Here is a 15,562-nt window from a genome sequence, read left to right on the forward strand (position 1 = left end):
TGCTATACCCAAGGTGCATAAAGTGAGAGGTGTCCCAGTGTTGGCACGGGATGGCTTAAAAGAGGAGTTCAACAAATTGAAGTAGGTAGGGATCATTGAGCCTATTGAGTCTTCGGAATGGTTATTTCCGGTGGTTTTGGTTAAAAAAGGGGATGGAAACATCAGGATGTGTGTGGACCTCCGAGAATTAAATTCAAGTATTTGGGTTGATCGCCATCCATTGCCGGACATTAATGAACTACTGTTAACCCTTGGTAAGGCAACATGTTTTTCCACATTGGACTGGTCTGCTGCATACCACCAGATTGATTTACACATTGATTCTAGACCTCTTACTTCCTTTGTGACTCAGTTTGGGGCTTATCGCTTTTGTCGTATGCCTTTCGGGCTTGCATCGGCTGTGTTCCAATGTTTGATGCAAGAGTTGTTTGGTGGCTTGCCAGGGGTGTGTTACTTTCAGGATGACATTTTGGTGTGGGGTGGTTGCAGAGAGGAGCATGACATCAGGGTTTGGGATGTAATGAAAGTGTTGAAAGAAAAAGGTCTGACTGTGAAATTGTCAAAGTGTCAGGTAGGGGTGGACAAGGTGACGTATTTGGGCCATACCCTTAGTGCTGAAGGAGTCAGCCCAAAGGCAGGACTGGTTCAGATGATGAAAGATACCCCGGTCCCCACTAACAAGGATCAGTTGAGGGCATTTCCAGGTTTAGCGGAATACTATGTAAAGTTCATACCCAATTATTTTGAGAAGACCGTGGCCATGAGGGCTTTGATGAAGAAATCTGCTAGGTTTGTGTGGTCTGATAAGTGTGGTGAGGAGTTTGATGCAGTGAAGAGTGATGTAGAGAATGCCCCATGTCTAAGGTCATTTGACCCTAAATACAAAACCATGCTCACTGTTGATGCCAGCGAGGTAGGGTTGGGGCGGTTTTGGAGCAATGGAGTGAAGGGGAGCGCAAGCCAGTGGCGTTTGCGTCTAGGACATTGAGAGAAGCTGAAAGCAGATATTCTGTTATACAGAGGGAGGCTTTGGCTGTGGCTTAGGCATCAAAACACTTCAGAACGTTCCTTTGGGGCATTCCATATGTGGTTAAAACAGGTCATAAGCCTTTGGTGCAGGTATTTTCCACTTGAGGTGTTGTGACTGTATCTCCAAGGATAGGTAGGTGATCTGTTGAGTTGCAAGAATACAACTTTACCATGCAGTATGTTCCTGGGAAACAGAATGTGGTAGCTGACTGTTTGTCACGGCTGCCCGTGTTGGAGCAGGCAAGGCGTTATGGTGGTGAGGTTGGGGAAGAGGAGAAATTGCAGGAATGTCAGACTGCTTGTATTATTCCAGCTGTAGATAAGTCTGTTTGGGATGCAGAGAGCGACATTGATATAGAATTGAGCTGGATTAGAGAGGGTCTCAGCAAGGGCTGGGAGGCGGTTAAGGATAGACCAGAAGGCAGAGGTTATACCCAGGTGCTGAGTGAGTTGGCGGAGGGCCCATGGGGTGTGTCTAGAGGTGTTAAGTTGGTGCCGCCGGTCAGTTTAAGAGGTAGGATTGTGGAATTGGCCCATGTGGGAAACCTACGCCGTTCATTGACCAAGAGGAGGTTGCGGGAGGAGTATTGGTGGCCCTCCATGGATCATGATGTTGAGGCAGTAGTGAAGGATTGCCATGCATGTGCCATTAGCGATAAGAGTAAGGTGGTGTATCCCCAGCCTGTACATCCTGTCGAAATTCCTAGGGAGGTTTGGTCCAAGGTAGCGTTAGATATCATTGGTCCTTTTGAAAGTTTGCAGCCAGAGTGCAGGTTTTTGTTGGTTCTTGTAGATTACACGTCCAGGTGGATTGAGGTGGCGGCATTTGGAAGAGTTACCACTGATTGTGTCATTGCTTTCCTAAAGAAGGTTTTCGATAGGGAAAGGATACCAGCTAGTCTGGTTACTGACAATGGTGTAGAGTTTACCTCTAGAGCCATGAAGGAGTTTCTGGGACAGTGTGGTGTGGAACACCATCGCACAGCCTTGTATAATCCCAATGCCAATGGCCTGGTGGAAAGGGCTAATGGTACCATTAAGGGTGCTATACAGTTGGCTTTGGCGAATGGACTGGATTGGCAAGAGGTTGTTTCGGAGTATTTAGCAGCATACCGCAGAACCCCATCGGTAAGCACGGGGAGGTCACCCTTTGAACTCATGAGGGGAAGAAAACCGGGTACCACCCTCAGATCATTGGCATTGGGAGGTGGTGGTCCATGTGAGTTGGATTTGGAGAATGTAAATCGTAACATTTTGGCACGTCAGGAGGCTGTGAGATCTTCTCAAAGGAATAGGAAGGAGTTGCAAGTTGTGGTGGGTGATACAGTTTGTATAAAAAATCCCAGATTTGTTCAGAAAGGGGGTAGTGCATTTTTACCTGCCAGGAGAGTGGTCAAAAGTGGTAAAGGTCATGTACGGTTGGAGGATGGTTCGACTTGGAGCAAGAGACGTGTAGTAGTCCTTGATGGGGGTAAGAGCCATGCCAATGAAGATGTTACGAATGAAGCAGGTGACATGTTTGATTTTACTCCTGAGAGAGTGGATGATTTTGTGGGCATGGGTGTTGGTAGAGGTATGAGTGAGGTAGCGGTGGAACATGCTGTGGATTGTCGGGATTCGAGGGAAGGTAGGAGGATGTCAGAAGAAGAGTGTGTTGATGTGGGGCGTCCGGCTAGACATTGTGGACCTCCTGTCAAACTCAAAGATTATGTGTGCTAGTGCACCATCATTCTTCTATCATCAAGTGTGAGCTACAGCAATAAGCCTAGTTCATCAATAGCTACAGTTTCATCTGAGGTTATTTTAACGCTTGTTTTATTCTTGTCATATTTATGTTCATTGCATTTTGGTTCTTATTGCTTTTACAGTTGTTTGTTTCATGTTGTTCGTGAAGATGTTTTTCATTGCATTGTTGTATAAGGGAAGAGGATATGTTGTAATTGGTTATATGTGGTGGCGCGTGTGGAATGTTGTTCCGTCTTCAGGGTTCAACATTCCACACGGGTCAGTTGGTTTCTGCTGTTCTCCGGTGGCGGGTGCCTGCTCCGGGGGTCCAGAGAATAAAGCTGTTTCTATACATACCTGTGTCAGCTTATTTCAACTGTCCCACCTTTCCTCTCCCTGACAACTCATCTACAGACCGTGCCATAAATCCCTACCTCTCTTTCCCAGGACCTCACACATTTGGTAATGTGGGAAATACAACGGCCCTGTTTGCAAGCTGTACACCTGCGCCTCCAACAGTTCGACACAAATATGAATGGACCGCAAAGAACTCCTGTGTACTTTTGCGGGGGGGGGGGGTAGGAGGGTCTGACAAGGTGGTGTTAACTGTTGGCAACTTAACTGTTCTTGTTACATATACATTCTATCTGTGGGTAGCAAAACTGGTGATTCCGCTTTTTGTGGAGTGCGTGGTTTTCCTAGCACAGAATTTTACAGGATTGCAGAAATGGATGCATGCTTTTCAGACATGGTTAACAAAGGACTTCATTGATAATATTGCTAAAACAAAATGTATGGCCTGGCCTATTAATCAAAAGCCAAAATTGAATATGTAAATTAGGGGGATGGGCAAGAAATACTGGATTTTATGTTATTGCCTGGGGGTGAGATTACTAGCAATGTCAGACGGCATGACCAAGTATTCAAGAGCTCTGTATTCCGGTCTCCACAAGGCGGGGCTATTCAGTGCTTTTCAAAGAGATACAGAGGCTGAGGCAGAATTCCACCCCACGAGACCTCCTGCAAGCAAGCACCACCTGCAGCTTTGCATGGAGCAGAGGTTTGGGGAAACGAAATGTAACCCTCGAATGAATTGAAAATCAGATCTTAGTCAATATTACCTTCACCTCAGTCTTCGCCTCATGTTTTTTTAAAACTTGGATAGTGTATCCGAGGTGTCGGGTATTAGCTCAACTTGGACCGTTATAATATTGGGCTAAAATCTGGTGCTCCCCTTATCCCACCCAATGCAGAAATTCACTAATGATTTGAACCCATCAGGGAGCAAAAGATACTCCCTAATTGACACATATAAGGCTTGTGGTCATTAAACTAGATATTAGGTCCATCTGGGATGAATCGGATAAGATAACCACCTAACAAAATCTTTAATGAAGCAAGCCTATCAAGGGTGGATTATCAGACAAATAGCGGCTTCCAGTTAGACTAGTTGCTTGGTCAATCCGATATCTGGAAGTGAAGCACTTCTACGGGGCGGGAGGATAGAAAACCCTATGCGTAGAGCTGAGGCTGGGCATTCCACCACTAGCTTCACCTCTAAACTGTGTGAGAGCGCTGTAAAAGAGTGCCAGTGCCCTTTATGCTGGCTATGCCACCAAGACTCATCACGTTTTTCTACTATTTTGCCCAAGTTACTACAACATCAGGAAGCAATGAGTAAGAGCGATATCTTGGGGGCCAAGCACATAAAAATGGCAGCCAAAGCACTTTACTGATGGCATTTATTTGGTACTGATTTCATCACATTTGGGAGCTTGGAAAATCAGAGCATGCGCAGTATAAAAGTGAAAGCCTTCCGATACTTTTGCCTGTAGTGTTATTCAGGAAGACAATCTTCTGTTACCTTATGCATGTGTGTTAGGAAAGTATTTGATATGTGCACCACTGTGATTCCATTAAGTATTTATGTTTGAAGGACATGATTCCTGAAATAAACATGAAAGTGAACTGAATGATCATGCTTAGCAAACTTAAGCTCTCCCCTAAATACTTATTGTGCATTGGGTAGACCTGATTGGCATAGATGTCATTGCTTAAGCTGAGGACAAAATGCAACATGTCTTTAAGGGACCCATCCCCCTGGGACTTTCTCTACACACTTAATATTGTAGCCTATCATTTGTATTTTACTTTTCTGTGAAACAAACGGAGCTCCTAAGTGAACCTAACAATATGTGAGAGGTCATAGAAACATGTTGGGCAGAACAAGCATAGTCCACTTTAAGCGAAGAAAGTAGCAAAGTAGGAAATTCATATTTATGAAGGCAATGCAGTACAATGGGTGGATTAAAACATTAGAAATGCATTTGTGTTATTCTACAAAGTGGAATGCGAAATCCAAATAAGGAAACACGGTGTGAATTAAGATATGAGAAGATGGCAAACTTGATAAAACAAAACATACTTCTGATCAGGGGTGTTGCTAGGTCTGGAAAAGATCCGGGGCTACGCTTATGTCGGGACTGCCAGGAATCGGGGCTAGCTAGAATTTTGGTTGTAGGACCTGAGCTTCTATCCGGGGCTACAACCAAAAGACCTGGGGCTATAGCCCCTTAGACCCCCCCTAGCAACGCCTCTGCTTCTGACTAGCAATGCAGGTAATCATCTGCTACATTTGAAACAAAAAGGAGGCCACCCGTATGAAACGTGTCTCCGGGTTATATTGCTGCAGAGAGCTGTTGTCACACCTGGAGCTTTATTGCATTTAACAGCGTTCCCCAGTCTGACATTCAAGAGGTGAGGAGGGCAAGTCTAAGGATGGATGCTAATGTAATCCCTACGGGCTGGCCCGGCCCGGCCCAGCCGTGCTACCAAAACAAAAAAATGTGCTCACTTCACAGTGCCCTGAAGACTTGAAGGTTGAGCAAGGCCCTGCTTATACCTTGATGTCTGGGGAAAATTGCCCCCTGGTCACAACCTTCATGGAAAGGCAGATTTTCGTCTGTCTTGGAAGAGTGCCTTGTTGCAGCTGTGTCCTTCACTATGGGGCATAATGAAAACACAACCCACTGCTACTGCTTAAATCTTCAAGCTGGCTAGAGGCCTTGCTTGCGGAAGGCCACTCTTTCCTGGACATTTCAAACGGGCTTTGCTTATGGGGTGTGTAGGCTCTGAGTGTAGGTTACAGTGAGGATATGCATTGGATTGTTGTAACTTATCAAGGAGCATGGTAGTCACAAACAACCATGCACGACCTACAGGTGCACTTGGTAATGTTCACAACCAAAACAAGCTTGCACCGGAAAATGTGGGTTGCCCTCTGTCAATGGGAGTGTGTAAAGGAAGCAAGAGATTTAAAAGTTATAACTTTTGCATTCCTTTCCCCTTGGATCAAATAAGTTGCTAGTGACTCTTCACTTCTTACACAGGTGAGGGAGTATTTGATAGCAGTTTGATGCACCTTGCGACACTTGTTGTAAAACGTTCAGTTAACTATAATTTAGCAGCGCAGATACATGCCAACCCTCCCGATTTAGGCGGGAGACTCCCAATTTTGGTAGCAAAAATGTTGCAATTTTTTACTGCCTCCCTCCTAAAACAGCTCTAACGCCAATGCATTCTAACGGGTAAATTCAGCCCTCCCGATTGCTTGGCGAGAATCCACATCCCAGCTGCCCCCAGGTGTGTTGAGCTCTGTGTTCTGTTTGGACTTGCTGTTTGCTGGGGGAGACTCTTGCTATCAGAGTCTACCTTTGCTTTCTACAACCTGAAGGAGGTGTGCCTTACAAAGACCAAAGGGAGCGCTGATCACGCGCAGTGTGTCGCGCTGTGTGTTCCATTTGACTTTTGCTGCGTGAGACGCTTGCTATGCAAGTCTGCCTTTGCTTTCTACAACTTGAAGGAGGTTTGTCTTACAAAATCCCCAAGGAGGTGCATCGTGCCCACGCATTGTGTCGCATGGTGTGTTCAAGGCTCCTGGGCAGATGATCGGTGGCTTCGGGAAACTGGAAGTCAGCTAATATTGTGATCTGAAACAACTGATTCAGAGCGGACTCGGACCCTGGGAGAAAGTTCTAACTTCCCATCTCATCAACACTACGCTTGTGGTGCGTTTCCTCTGTGCTCTTTTATCGGCAGAAAACTAAAAACCTTGCATCTTGTTTGCAAAACGACTGTCTGTTGTGGCTAGATTACTGGTTATTTCATAATTATTGGACATGCCGAATATATACAATCTGGGAAGCAATTCGGTTTCATGACAATTTGAGCATGGCAGCCCCAAGCAGAGGTGTTCCTAGGTCTGAAAAAGACCCGGGGTACGCTGATGTCGGAACTTTTGGGACTGGGGGCTAGCTAGCCTTTTGGTTGTAGCCCCGGAGGTTCTATCTGGGGCTACAACCAAAAGACCCGGGGCTATAGCACCCTCGTCCCCCGCCTAGCAACGCCTCTGGCCCCAAGTCTTCCATTTGTGGATTTGGCAATTCACTCCGATCTAAATGTCAATCCTCCAACTCTATCCCCAAACAACTTGGACTTTGAGCAGATAGAGGTTTTGGATATGTTATTGGATGGCAGCACTTCTGTACGAAGTCCCACTGTAATTTTGCCTGTTGACCTTGTGGGGAGTTTAAGGGACCAAAGGAGTACAAGGAGCTCAAGCGCCATTTTCGATCATATTGCAGCAACTCTTACATGAAAAAACAATCCCACAAGAACGGATGGAGTGTGGGGTGGGGGGGGGAGTGAGGTGTCTGGTGATCCCCCCCTGTCTTGTTAAACTTGGCAAGTGGACAAGAAAGGAGGGCAAGATATGGTCTCTGATCGACTGTGCTCAGAGAAAAATGAATGCACGTCTGTGCTAGTTAGTCTTGCAGGGAAAAAGTCAGAGGACAGCGGGAAAGAGAAACTTGGAACTTAATCAATCCATGGAAGCAGTGATCACACATTTGAATGTTGCCAACGTTATTGGGGATGACAGTATGTTGGTGGAAGCAACTATACTTTTCATACTCTACAGAGTTTACACTCCACGAACATGGGTGATGGTGATCAACGGTTGACAGTGACTGCTGAAGCGTTAGCTGAGCGTTCAATGACTTGATCTGCTTTAAATGATGATTGTTTATAATTTTTGATTGAAAATAACAACACATAGGATGAATCGGGCGCAGCCCGTGAAGGAGTTTGAGATTTTTCCAGGCCTATTTTTTATTTTTTATTAGTTCATTATAAACTTTTAAAAAGAAAAATTCCAGGCCTATGGCGACTGAACACACGCAGAACCTCCACTCTCTGTGGCAAACCCTAGAACTAAACATGTATTTGCCCTTTCTGGAAGTCACAGCCCTAAACACATTCCTCTCGGCACTTCTGGATTTATATGACAACATACGCAACAAGCTTGGGGCACACACCCTCTAGCTAAGTGACTAAAGCTGAGGCTGGATGATGCACACTCTACGCCCTTCTCCTATCCACAGTGCTTTAAGAAATGTACTCAAAACTGTGCCACTGTACATGTACATGCCTCTACACAGGTTGAAAAATCAAAGTGGCAAAGGTCATGGAGGCCTTGCAGGATCAAAATCAACAGGATTCTGCTATGCAGTTGGTAACAAGTAGTCAAAGCGCAACAGCAGAGAATATCTCACCAGTCTCGGAAGTTCAAAAAAAAGCCCCAAAAAATCTAAATATGGCAAAAAAGCAAATCAGACATCACAGTGGGTAATAAAGAAACATTTGCCTCACAAACTTTCAGCTTCAGCAATTTGGCAAACAAGTTCTAAAACAAAATATCCTCCTTCTGTCGCTACATCCAGGTCAGAGAACTTTTGCTACAGAAATCGCAGTGCCTGTGCCAATATTGGCCATTGTACCTGAAGAGTATGCTGAAGTGGAAAGCTCTGCAGGGGTTATTTCTCTGGCATTAAAACTTGGGCCTTTAAAGAGCTATACCATTGATGTGTCAACTGCAGGAATATTGCAAATGTGGTACCGGCAAATGATGCTGGCCCTGATTCTGTACTACCGCGTGTACAGGAAGTATGCGTGGCTGGATCTGCTGTTGGATGTACACGTGTTACATGTTCAACTTGGACTACTCCAATAGGTCTGTGTCTATTGGCACATCGTACATGGGACCAATACAAAAACAAAGTGAAGTACCAGCACCCTTTAACTAACTTTGGAAAGCAAACTAACACACTTCTTCCATTCAATCAGAGTGGGTCTGTTTTTCCCCAGGCACAGTGTGGGAGACAGGTCCCCGTTCAGGACAAATTACTGGCGTCTCCATCGGTTTCCAAGTGCCTGAATCCAACGATGAGCAGAGTCCATCAGTCAACGGGGACACAGTTATCTCAGTGGAGGAGGAGATGCCCTATATTCAAGTTCAAAACATGTGGCACCTAATCATTGGGGTTCTGTGCAGATCCTATTAGACTTACCGATTGGGGGCCCTCTTCAATGTCCGTCTATTCCGAAATTTGATGACTTCTTTTTGAAAAAAACTGTGAAAGCTCTGCCTTGTTCTGACGCAACGATAACACAGAACTCTGTTTCAGTGCCAACTAAATAAAGAAAACTTGAAGACTCTTTAAATATTCAAGTTGCCACATGTAAGCTGGAAACAGATGCACCAGCTATTCTCAACAAACAGTTTTACAGTTGCTGCATGAAATTCCATGTTTACGCCTGATAACTACAGCAGATATTGACTTGGTGCATTTTCCGGTTAACAAATGCACAGACTTGGTTCATCTCACAATATCATCAAAAATTGTGGCAACAATGTTACTGAGGGAAACGGATTTATTGAATCAGATGGGTTATAAGATGACTCTGTCAAGAAAATTTGGCTGCATATATTTGTTCGCAGAATTCTGATACCATAGAGTGTGTAGGAAAACATGTGCTAACTATCACCTGTAATACACAACAAACGGGTGAGCGCTTTGCACATCTTTAATCCCCATCAATTCTCATTGCCCCAGATGGTGCCCCAGGCTAGTGTTGGTTGCTCGCTAGTTTTGCCCCAACCTTTAAGAAACTAGGTGACCGAGGGATGGGCCTTTAGTGTTGCTCCATCTTTTGGGAAACTAAGCTTTTTGAATTGGAATACCAGGGATCATAGTAATAGGGATGACCAATTGTATTTGTGACAACAATGTAATCTTTCGACAAGAAACCTGGTTGCTTATCCATACATACATCGGCAGTTTAACTGTTTCACAACAACTGGCAACCCCAAGTGAGGGAGGTGGCCCTTCGGGCGGACTGGTTATCCTCACAAATAAAATCTCTTGTTCAAAAGCAGAGATTTTTCCGATTCCATATGGGGAATTTTAGTGATAAAAATAAATCTTGGGATGGAGGGGAGATCTAAGCCTTTGCACTTGCTAAATGTGTATTGGAATGCTGTGAGCTCTGATCTGGCTATATTTCTAATGCAGCTCACAGATATTTGCGATCAAATTAGGGCAACTGAATCACAGATGAACTTGATGTTGGCAGGGAATTTGAACGCAGATTGCAGGGATATATCGGTATCCATAACACTTGCCCTACACAGAGATCTGCTACGAGTAGGAACAATTGGGAAATATGGCTGAATTTCTTCCAGACACAACATCTGAGGATAGCAAATGAGACCTAGAGGGGGATGTACCAACAAAACTGACTTGGTAAGGCAATCAAGTAGGTGCCCACTTGAACTACCTATCTCTTAGTCAAACACTCTATAATGACAGTGAATTACTGGCTGTTATGGAGAAATCACAGAGTGATCACTACCCATTAAAAACTATTTTCCCTAATTTTGTAAAAGCAACTAAAATGGAAGGCAATTTTGCCAGCTTAGTTTTCCATAGTAAGGGTCACAAACTAGTTAGGAGTGTAGGCAACAAAGTAAAATGTGTTAAAGGAGTGGTGGCATTTGCGGACTACAGTAATGTGGACAATTCCTTATCGAATGTACTAATGCTTCCCCACAGCGTCCTTTTGTTGGGAAGCCCAGACACATTTGTTATGATGCCCACATTTAGGAGAGAAAGAGACTACTGAGGGCATAACCTAGAGGGCTAAATGGTCATCATTTTGCAAACGAATTGGAATACTCGCTGGCAGTAAGAACATCTAAATCTTCCAATAAAACCTGGCTTTGCGCAATGAAATTCGAAAAAAAAGCAAAGGGAGGGGGTAAATGATGCTACAGACTATTGTCACAAACAATTCAAATCATTTCTGGGCTATAGTGAATGCTGCAATAAGCTTGCAGGAAGATATGCACACTTATGCAGTGAGTGACTGGGGCGCTCATACTGCCCATCTATATAGCCTTATGATAGTACAGAAGATGATACTGCTGGAACATTGCTGGATAGTGGATATTGATTCATTGTCATGTGTTATCTTATTAGCCACTGAGCTTCTATAAATGTTTGCTCTAAAATATCTGTTTTAATGAGCTTTGCTACATCGAGACCTATAGGTATTATGTATGTTTGATTGTCCATGTTCTATTAATTGTCTGATGATATATTGAACATTGTGTAAAGTTGAACGTTATGTAAAAGTTCTTAAGTAAACTAAATCACAATGAAGATTTATTATTATTATTATTATTATTATTATTATTATTATTATTATAGGCCTTATGATAGTGTAACAACAATTTTACAGTCGGACTGTGAGTGGTCTCTTTCTCTTTCTGCTGAGAACAACGAACATCGTATAAGAACAGCATCTAATTCATCTGCATGTGGTACGAATGGGCTGAGCAATGCACTTCTAAAATAGTAACCCTCCCCTTTGGGCCTCCATTATGCATTCATTATTTAACAACATAATGCAGGAATGACTAATATAATGCTCATGGCAAAAACAGTGATATTAGTGATTTATAAAAGGGGGGATACGAGGTGGCAATTACAATCTCCTTGGTGAAACATCTGGGAGCCATAGGCATAGTTCCTGTAAACGAACAATGAAAAGGGTTACAGTTTCTTTAGGAATGGTCTATAGTTGAAAAGTGGTGTGTATTTACTTTTATTTTATTCATTTTAATTCATTAAAATGTGAAATTAAGTATTTAATTTGTGAATTGATGCATGAATATTATGTTGATATAATGTTTTAAATGTCTAAATGTTTAACTTGTATATGTTTATGTAAGACCAACTTTTGTTGATCAATTCATGATTAAAAAAAATGTGTGTGGGTAATGCATTTGCAGATGTACCTGTGCAGGGGTCAAAATTAAGATTTTATGAGTAGGAGCTAAAACCGGCTCCTGGGAATCAGCCAGTAGTGAGGGGTCAGAAATGTGAGGCAGATAACTTTGTAAAGGTTTTTCAAAAGATGCAATTTTATTAACTTTAAAGGGTTTGATAAACTTCTCACTATCCCTATCCTAAGGAGGATTTCTCTGCCTATCAAAATAACTAAAGGAAACACTCTAATAAAAGGAATCTGTCCCTCACACTTATACATACAACACACACTTGAAGAGAATATATGGCAATTCAAAACAAAACCACAGTTATATCAAACATAAACTTAATAACTGTTTCTCCTTGTGACCTGGGCAATGTTCCCTACCCCAGATTAAAAGCAGGAATTTATAACAACAGTCCAAAAATAGGAAAGTTCCGGTTTTCAACACAGTTCTGGTGATAATGTTCGTCTTGCGCCAAAAATCTCTCAATGGAACTTTCCAACAGTTCAAATCAAATAACCAATCATTTTTTCTCCACTTGTAATAAGAGTTCAACACAACGTCTTCTTGAGAACCAAAAACACCTTCACTGTTACTTAATAGCAACAGAATGGTTTGTCAGGATGTTTCCACAGTGATTCACAATATTATGTAGTGGCCTTGCCACTTCTTCTTCTCCACAGTCTTTAACCACAACACAATACTTCAATATCTTCACCTGGTCCACTCACCTGCCAGGTCTACCACTAAAAGGTCCCTTGCCCTGGTACACTCGCCTGCCAGGACAAAAAGCTTCCAACTCTACTGCAAGTACCTCTGTGGTAAAGTTTGCTTCAAACAACTTAGTCATGTTTTTTTGGACTTTTAACAAATTCAGTATTGAACACTTCTTCTAGACAGACATGAAACACATTGGTGCTGTTTATGGCGCATTCAATGCAGATTATGCTCCTCTCCTTCTGAATACTCTTTATCAGAAAGGGTGCTCTTCTGCCACACCAAAGTCTTTTGGATTTCAACAGTATCACTATCAACAACTTCAGTACAGGCTACGTTTTCTGGGAAAACATAAACCACATTGATGTTGTCTGTTCCGCCCTTGGGATTGCCACCTGCAAGGCAGATTATGCTCCCCTCCTCCTGAATGCTGGCTATCAGGATGGGAGCTCTTCTGCCACGCTTGTTTTCCCACTCTTACATCAACCAAACGCAGATAATGTTTTTTTTTATCAAACTGGCTCCTCTTTGGCTTAGATAATGCTTGGTTGGGTCTTTATAAACTATTGCCCCTGCCTCTCTGTGACATTAGGGTTTATCATTGGTCTGTTTCTTAATTGCCCTCTTTAGGTTTTGGCAATATTGTTTGTTGGTACTGTGTTGTAATATTGCTCTCTCTTGGCTTTGGCAATGGTGGGTTTTGTTAACTTAAATTACAATTGACCCCAATGTTTTTATTCTGCCACTTTAGCTTGTAAGCATCAGATTGGTATGCAAAGTTATTCTGAGTCTGCCATTTCTGCTTGTTTAGATTAGTTCAGTATTCAATATTGTTAACACGGTCTAGCAGGTGATTACGGAGCGTTCCAGTACCACATAGAACTAGTGTACTCACTGGGTGCTGCATACGCGTCCGCTCCCTCTGCTGCCTTTGTGTCTTCTACTTCCTTTGCTTGCTGTTACCAGGTAAGATACTGCTTGCTAGTTCCCACAGCTCACGCCAGTTGGAAGAGGAGCGGTCCTCACTCCAAGATCACTCCGGTGATCGCCTGCCACCGGAGCCCACGTTACTTGGGGGGGGGGAGGGGAATGTTTAAAATAAATGCTTCTCGCCGCGCAACCTCTGCATACCAGGTCCTCAGGGGGAAAGCTTTTCAAAACAATGCTCCCACCGCGCATCCTCTGCATACAAGGTCTCGAAGGGCAGAGACCCTCATGGAGCCGGCATCCGCTTCACCCAAAGTGGTGGCTCTGGAGTCTCGACTTCCCTGCAACCTCTGCTGCCACTGCAACGTGGATTGTCCACCATTACTCCACCTGCTGCTTCTCTTCCTGCCACTTCCTATGGTCTGCACCAGAGGGTGCCCTTTATGCTCCCTAGTGCCTCTCAGGTGTGGTTCATTGAAATCACTAGACTGCAGGTTGCAGTCTAGTTCCTCCAAATCCCTCTTCCTTGTCATAGTACTTTGGGCATTGTGGGACTTGAAGCCCCCAATGTTGCAATTAGTTATTTTCTCTCTGCACATTATGTTTAAATGGATTTACTTTACTTCACTCCCATTATTGACCATGTTTTCAGGAGGAAATTTAAAAGGAGTCAATTATTGTTTTGGAATCAAAGGAGTTCTAGCTCTATCGGAATTTAAGAGGCCTATGCTTAACTTCCTCATGTTGACTACACGACTTCTTACCATTATAGATGTGGGCAACTTTCTGAGAGCGAACTTTAGGCCTGATAAATGATTGTTTAGGACAGGTTTTGCGACCCTCTGGATGAATAGCTTTAGAACAAGAAATCTCACTCTGACAACAGGCCATTGCATATTCTGGCATCTCTTTCTCTGAGGGAGACAAATAATGCGTCTCACCCAATGGAGTCCTCCTATTCCTTTGGGGCCCTTCTCCTCCCAGGTGATCTTCCCAGCTAATAGCAACCCCAGGGATAGGATCAGGTAGCAGCTGCCTTCCCCTGTCCACCTGGGAGGAGACTTTAGGTATGGTTTCTGTGAGGACTCTGCAGGATTCACTACAGTAGGTAGGAGTTACACTGGGGAACCAGGGGCTAGTCATAGCATGCCACAAATGTAACTTCCACTTGAGATGCAAACTTTACCTTTTTGTCCAGCATATACAATTAATTCAGCTTTAAATGTCTTCTAGATGTTTCTAATGCTTCTTTATACACAAAGATAACATCACATTGCAATGTTTCCGTCGCACCAATTGGCTTAGGGAGCCAAAGGTAGCTCCTGGTAGCAGTTGGTGTCATGCTAACCAGGTTCTCCTAAGCTACAGGCAGGAGCTAAATCACTCCCAGATTCCAGCAATTTCGAACCCTGGCGTGTTCCTAATTTCTGCAATGTGCTCTGCTGGCCTTAACCAGAACCTTCCCTGGGCACATCCGCCTGTTTAGGTCCAGTAGTAAAGTTCAAATGCTTAAAATATTCATGTTTCTGTGACTTTCTCATAAGTGTATGGCGGGTCTTGTCTGAGCTGCTTTGTGGCTAGGGTCCAATATATGCTGGAAAGCCCCACGCAGCACAAGAGCGGGCATATTTAATCTCAATACTGCGCTCGCCAAGCCCTCATCATGCCAGCTCAGGGGCGACCTTGAAAGACCCGCATGAGCTGGCGTGACGCGGGGCAAATGTTGCACCAGGCGATCGTCCGGGTGGCGCTGCCCTAAGGGCAGCATGAGAACTTTTTCTTTACGTCACGTTTACGCCAGGAAAAAGCTTTGTGAATTGGCCCTAATAGATTTGTTTTTTTCAAGTTTTCCCCACACTCTCTTTAGATGAGCATGTCTCGTAGCTGCCATTAACCTGGGATTCAGTTTGCTCAACATTTTTGTCATCAATGCAACCTTTATTTGCGGTACCATTCTGCCAAAACTGTTATGATTTTTTCAGGCAAATC

General features: G+C 43.7%; 1 protein-coding gene across 2 annotated transcripts in view; it reads left to right on the forward strand.

Moving 5' to 3' along the window:
- ADCY7 (adenylate cyclase 7) overlaps positions 1 to 15,562 on the forward strand; it is a 1,256,803-nt gene that overhangs the window by 382,526 nt on the left and 858,715 nt on the right. The window lies entirely within an intron of this gene.

Source organism: Ambystoma mexicanum, chromosome 1p (genome assembly GCF_040938575.1).
Source record: "Ambystoma mexicanum isolate Mex_15411 chromosome 1p, UKY_AmexF1_1, whole genome shotgun sequence".
Taxonomy (NCBI): Eukaryota; Metazoa; Chordata; class Amphibia; order Caudata; family Ambystomatidae; genus Ambystoma; species Ambystoma mexicanum.